Here is a 7,213-nt window from a genome sequence, read left to right as displayed (position 1 = left end):
CGCCTGAGCCCCCATCCAACATTACCCGCTTGACATAATAGTCTTCGCATTTAACTGTTAGATGCAAAGCCTTGTTGTGTGCCGCTCCTTCCGGGGGTAGATCGTTCTTGCTGAAAGAGATTTGGTTGACGGCGAAGAATCTTTCTGTCATCCGCTCTAATTGTTCTACCGAGGTTTCAACTGGCACATATGCTTCATTCAGGGTCTTCAGTAAGATCTTTTGATGCTCGGTCGACCTCATTAACAATGACAGCATGGACACTTGCTCGGGGTACTTGCGCAGTTGATCTATCACTTCGTAATCCGGCATTTTCATTTGTTGGAAGAACACTTCCGCTTCTTCAACACTTACGGGCTTCTTTGGCGGGAAGCGCCTTTGTGTGGCGTTGTTCAGTTCTTGGGTATTTGAATACCTTCCAATGAAAGTATTTTCTGGAAGTTCTCCCATGACCTCTTTACCTTTGTACATTACCAAAGTCTTTTGATAATTCCACGGCACTGTGGACGGGTTGGTCATTGGCTTTTGTGGCACGCGTCCGATAACCACTGGCTCATTCAGCCGAGGTGGTTGAATCGTCCCCCGGACCACATAGGCCCCTTTTCGGCACGTACATAGGTTTTGTCTTTTTGATTCCGAAGTTCTGCATCTTCTCAGCTCGGCCTCGTGGTATGTAAAGAACTCCACCCTTTACCGGTACCACTTTCTTCTCCACCTTCTTCTCAGGCACTTTCTTTATAGCTTTGGCCTCCTCCCCCTTTTCTGGTTTCTAGTCTACTTCGGGCCTCTTCCCCGTGTAGACAATGGCAATTATGGCTTTCAGAGCGGGGTCGAACTCTTTGTCTTCACAAATCATTCCGATCAGCGGCCCATTATTGTGAGCAGGTAATGGATTGTTAGTTACATTCGGGATCTCCTCGTCCCTTAGCACTATTTTCCCTTGCTCTATCAAATTTTCGACCACTCTTTTCAACGACCAGCAGTCATTTGTATCATGTCCCTCGGCCCCTGAATGATAGGCGCATCTGACTCCAGCTTTGTAAGAAGGTGACGTCGGGTTTTGCCTTGTTTGAGGGATTGGTTGCAAGAAACCCAACTGGACCAGCTTTGGGAACAAAGTTGAGTATGGTTCACCGATGGGCGTGAAAGTCCGCCTTCTGGGTGGCTCCTGAGGGCGAAAGTTATTCTGCGGGGGTTGTGGGTTATAGTGGTTGCGGTAAGGAAGCTGATTTCTGGGAGGTGGAGCTGGGCCTCGGTTGGCTTGTTGTGGTGGATGGGTATAAGGTTGGGCATTCATGACCATATAAGGTTGATGAGCATATGCCAAATTTGAGTGGGGGTAGTAGTGTTGTGGGGTTCTTTCCGGAAAACGGGGCCTGGGATGACGATACTCCCTTGCTTCCGAGGCTGCCATAGTCGTTTATTCCTTCTTTTACCCTCTTGTCGTTCCTCCGGACCCGCTTTGGACGGCCTGGGAGGTCGCCCTTATGGCTGCTTGACTCAGAATCCTACCTGTTTTCAAACCATTTTCCACCATCTCTCCAATCTTGATCGCTTCCGCGAATGGCTTACCCATGGCTGACATCATGTTTTGGAAATAGTCAGACTCTTGAGCCTGGAGAAAGGTAGTGACCATTTCCACTTCATCCATGGGAGGCTTTACTCTTGACGCCTGTTCACGCCACTTAATAGCATATTCTCTGAAGCTTTCTGAAGGTTTCTTCTTCAAATTCGACAGAGAATTTCGGTCTGGCGCAATGTCGATGTTATACTGGAATTGTTTCACAAAATCTCTGGCGAGATCATCCCATATATGCCATCGGGACATTTCCTGGTCCATATACCATTCCGAGGCTATCCCTACTAGACTTTCCCCAAAATATGCCATTAGCAGTTCTTCTTTTCCGCCGGCTCCCCGCAATTGGTTGCAGTATTTCTTAAGATGTGCAATGGGGTCACCGTGCCCATCGTATTTCTCGAACTTTGGGGTCTTGAAACCCGTTGGCAGGTGCACGTGAGGGAACATGCACAGGTCGGCGTAAGAGACGCTCTTCTGTCCGCTCAATCCTTGCATATTCTTCAAACTTTGTTCAAGGCTTCTCATTCTCTTGGCAATCTCATTTTGTTCTGCAATTCTGGGGTTCTGATCCTGCCCGGGTGCAAGCTCGCACTGAGGCGGTAGAGGATTAGTGCTGGTAGCGAACCTAGTTGGTTCCATTGAGAACGATGGTGCTTGGAATGTAAAAGAGGATGAGTCAAAGCTTGGCTTGTACGTGGTAGGCTGTGCCGTAATCGGGCAAGGCGATGCAGTAAAGATGTTCATGCTTGCATCAGTGGATGACATTCGGGGATGAGGCTCAGAAGGCGATCCAGCAGAGAAGGCTGAGGTGGCTGGGTACCCGAATGGGGTAGCAGGATAATTTATGGGGACATTAGAAGTCCCGCTCGACCTGGAGAATAATTCAGGGAATCCGGGGACGACACTTGGCGGTTCTTTCCCATTATTCCAGTCGTCCAACATTTCCAACATGCGGAGCCGTAAGATTCTATTTTCCTCCGCAGTTGCGGATTCAGGTGTGAGGACGGCTGAGATTGAGCTCTCCTCAGAAACCGGGATTGTTTGCAATGGAATTTCTGAAGACATTTCCACACTTCCTTTTGACCTGGTGAAGTAAGTGTGAGTACTGCTTATGGTCCTAACAACAGGTAGTTGAACACTTCTCCTTGACCTCGTGAAGTATGAGTGCGAGGCCAGACTTTCACCAAACCAACCGTCTTTTCAAAACCCTGGAAGTACTCAACGACAAACGCACTGTTAATTTGCAGCAAATAACATATAGTCAATCTCACGTTGGGCATGATGCACCTATACAGTTAAGTGGATTACTACATGTTTGCTACGAGAGCATGCGTCATTCCGGCATTTTCTTCTTATTAGTTTTTCCCTTTTTTTTTATTATTATTTTTATTATTTTGCAGTAAAAGAAATGCGACCGGATCCGATGAGGATTGCCTACGTATCACGATGCCTACGTGAATCAGATCATTACGTAGTTCGAAAAACACAAATGAGCGTAAAAGAAGCAACCTCTTTATTGTTGAAATGGTCTATTACAAACTACATTTTGCAAAAGAAAGAGCAAACTTTGAAAATAAACCTAGACTCAAAATAGACTAAAAATCACCCTGATGGAAAAACAGGCAGAAGATGCTAAGATACAGGCTTGACTTATGAGTGCATTATGGTTTTGAAAATTGGTGTCCGCGGGGCATCGTTCGGCCTCGCCGCGGTCCTAGGCGTGATATCCCTCTCAAGTCGCTCCAGCTCATGCATAGTCTGCTTGACATAACCCATCACTGCCGAGAGGACGGTAACGCTGGACATGTTCTCACATCGTAGACATCGTCTGGTGATGGCATGGGCAATGGCCTTGATCCTATCTCTGGTTTGCTTCTTCTCTACGAGTAGGCGTTTTATCTGATCGCTACATATCTTGAATACTTGAGTATCCTGTATATGCTGATGCTTCAGTCGCCGTACTTCCAACTTCATCTGGGCTATTGAGTCGTACCAGTATCTGCTCTCAATTTGGAAATCCTTGGCCTGATTAGCTGCTTTGATCTCAAGTGCAGCCATCTCTCTCTTTATTTTAGCAACAGTTTTCTCGTGGTCGCCTTCCAATTGATTCAAGTATCGGCGATGCTTATCTGTTCTTGTATCCCACTGTGCCCTGAGCTCCGCTATGACGTTTTCAGATTTCTCCAAACCATCTTGCCATTCCCTGATTTCACTTTTTAACCTTTTTATCAGCTGCTCGTCTGATCGACGCCTTGGCTGTTTATCTGCATCCACCCTTATCTGTTTGATCTGGGCTCTGAGCATTTCGTTTTCCTGAATTAACCTGTTCCGCTCTCCCAGATTGGTAGCAGCTTGCACGTTGTGCTCATATTTCAAGCCTTCTACTTGTTGCTTTAACCTGCTGATTTCGGCGCAATAGCCTCTTTCCTTTGCTAACCAATCCCACTGCCTTTGCGATGATTCGGTGAAATTCCGGATGTGGGGTCTCTTAGCCGGCCTTTCATGCTCAAATTCCCTTCTATACCATGCAAGGTAACCTGGCGCTGTCTCTCCTTTGGCTCGATCCCGCACGCAAGTATCTGATTTCAAATATTGACACTCACTCCAGATTTGGCGAATCTTTGCTTCTGGGAATTGTCCGTTAGGACTTATCTCAATTGCTTGAGTGCTAAGATCTTCCTCATGAGGTACTGTCTGGCATCTTCCGAACTGTCTCAAAACTCGGCAGGGTGCGTAAGGTTGAATGCTCTTAAGCCCCATCAGTAAGAAGTAAGTTTTAGCTGCCGACATATATAGGATCTCATCAACAGGAAACCATCCTAGCGTCCATTGTATTTGGCTGGCAGTAAGAGCTTGAAAGAACGAGGTCCATGCCAGGACTCCTTTGGGCAAACTGATCTCTTTGGTTCTCGTGTAAGATTCTTCTATGCAAGTCTTTTCCGGGGAACCATGGCTCAAAATCTCGGAATGATGGCAGAGGTGCTCGGTCATCCATATCTGTAGGAGCAAGTTACAACCTTCGAAGAAATTTCCCCCAGCTTTACAAGCTGTAAGAGCTCGAAAGATGTCAGATACCACCATAGGCGCGAGAGTACTGTCACTTTGCGTGAGTAAAGTGCTGACGACCCCGGATATCTTCAAATCAATGTTTCCGTCTTTCCTTGGAAATACCAGAAGGCCCAGGAACATCATCATGAACGCTACCCGTCTGTGCTTGTCCCACTTCTGACGAACTCCTTTGCTGCACAGTTTGTTGATTGGATTATTGAATCCCCCCTCATGACCGTACCTATCATATATGAAGCATGGAGTACAAAATCCGGCTGCCAGATCCGGGTTGTGGACTGTTCTAGGTATCTTCAATGAATCTAGGAACCTATGTACCGTGACAACTCTTGGGGCGACCAAGTATTTTTGCCTCAAGGGAAGTTCAGTATTCCCGATGTATCCGGCCATTTCTTCCAAAGTCGGGGTGAGTTCAAAATCAGAGAAATGGAAAACATTGTGCGCCGGGTCCCAATAGGTAACCAAAGCTCTTATGATATCTCCCCGAGGCTGGATTTCCAACAAACCCACGAGACCTTTCAGATATTTCTTGACCTCATTTTGTCCTTCAGCACCTAGATCATTCCACCATAGCCGTAACTTGACAGGGATTTTGGTCATTATTGAAAAATGTTCATTTTGCATCGTGCTCATCCTGCACATTTATTAAGGTGATTTCAACAAAAATGACTTTGACTCAAAAATATTTTACAAAGGGGATCAAGTTTTGAACACGGCCTTTAAACACTTTGAGGACGAAGATTTTAAGGCCGTGTGGGTCAACTGGACAAAAATACTAAACAAGACCCAAAGGTGGCTATTTATGCAAAGTCAGCCTTCCGGCGTCCCTTTCGGGAACATTCGGCTATTTATGACAAAACAGCATCACCCGATTTATTTATGACTCTTTTTATCGTTTTTCGAATTAGAAAACTCAATATTGCCAACACGGCCTTTCAACGCCTCAGTGACGAGGATTTTAAGGCTGTGTGGGTCAATTGGACCAAACCTAAAAAAAAATGACTCAAAGGTGGCTGTTTATGCAAAGTCAGCCTTCCGGCGTCCCTTTCGGGAACATTCGGTTATTTATGACAAAACAACATCACCTGATTTATTTACGACTCTTTTTAAAGTTTGAAACACTTTTTTTTTATTTATTCATTGATTTTGGCTACTTTAGCAAAAATGGGGTTGAACCCGACGAGGGTTGCCTACGTATCTCACATCCGGTGAGAATCAAACCTGCGTAGTTCGGGACTATCGTGAATAGAGAAAATCAAATAAACCTAGAAAACAAGAATATATTTTTTTATACTATTTTTCTTTTGAAAAGAGATAAAGACTAAAGAAAATATTTATTATTTTTTTTAGGAAATATTTGGACTATTAGTCTGAATTTATAAAAGGGGTACTACAAAAGAAACAACATTTTTTTTTTGAATTATGAATTTTCCGTTTTTTTTTACTTTTAAATAAATACCTTCTCTTTTTTTTGATTTTGAAAATGATAAAAAGAAAATTTTTATGTTATTTTTTTTTTAAAATCAAACTAGAAGACAATCTTTTTTTTTATATATATTTTTTAGAAGAAATTCCGGCGAGGTTTCGACACTACTCGGACATTGGTTTTTCCAAAAGAAGTAATTATCTCCTTACGCTGCTATTTTTCCCTTTTATTTTTAGAAACCGGTCAGCATGCGGAACTGAAGCAAATAAATGCGCAAAACAAATAGGATGCAGCAGGATGGTCTTTTCATTTCAGGTTGCTAGTCCTAGACGGACCCAACCCCTGTGTTGAGTCCCCTAAGTCAAATGCAACATGATGCAAATAAGCGTTCCTACTAGGGATCCGGCATGAAGTTTCGTTATACTAGGTTCACAACATGGGTATTCGTTCTAGACTGTGTACCCGAGCGGACAACTCGAGTGGAGGAAGGGGCTACGTACCGGGGACCCGCGAGATCGTCCGGCTTTGTAACTTGTCCGACCTCTTTCTTATTTCAGGTATTGACACTAACAGAATAGGGAGTCTCGACCAACGAGCTTCTCCCCGGAGGTAAGAAGAGAAGGGTTTCGGCACAGTTTATACACAGTTCAAATAATATCAAAGCGGTAAAAGACAACATTTAGCACGTTATGCAAAAGCATGTAATAAAGATCAGATAATAAAGCCAAATATAACAATTATTCTAAGCTCGAATTCTTGAACCCTGAACCAGTGGTTCTGCTTTGCAACAAATCCCCAGCAGAGTCGCCAGAGCTGTCACACCTCCTTTTTGCGCGCCCGGCCCCGAAGGGTTAAATGCGCGAGGGGAGTTTTTCCAATTTAAGTGACAATATTCGAAATGGGATTATTTATTTAATTCAGAGTCGCCACTTGGGAAAGGTTTGGCTTTTGGTGTCCCAAGTCACCGGTTTATCTTGAATCCCAAATCGAGGAAATTTTCGACTTTTCCAAATGAAGTCTGCGAACCAGAAATTCTAAGTAAGGAATTCTGTTGACCCGAGGGAAGGTGTTAGGCACCCTCGAATCCCGTGGTTCTAGCACGGTCGCTTAAATTGTTATAATGGCTAAATATCTGATTTAAATA

Source organism: Nicotiana sylvestris, chromosome 7, assembly GCF_000393655.2.
Source record: "Nicotiana sylvestris chromosome 7, ASM39365v2, whole genome shotgun sequence".
Taxonomy (NCBI): domain Eukaryota; kingdom Viridiplantae; phylum Streptophyta; class Magnoliopsida; order Solanales; family Solanaceae; genus Nicotiana; species Nicotiana sylvestris.
Note: the sequence above shows the minus strand (reverse complement) of the source record.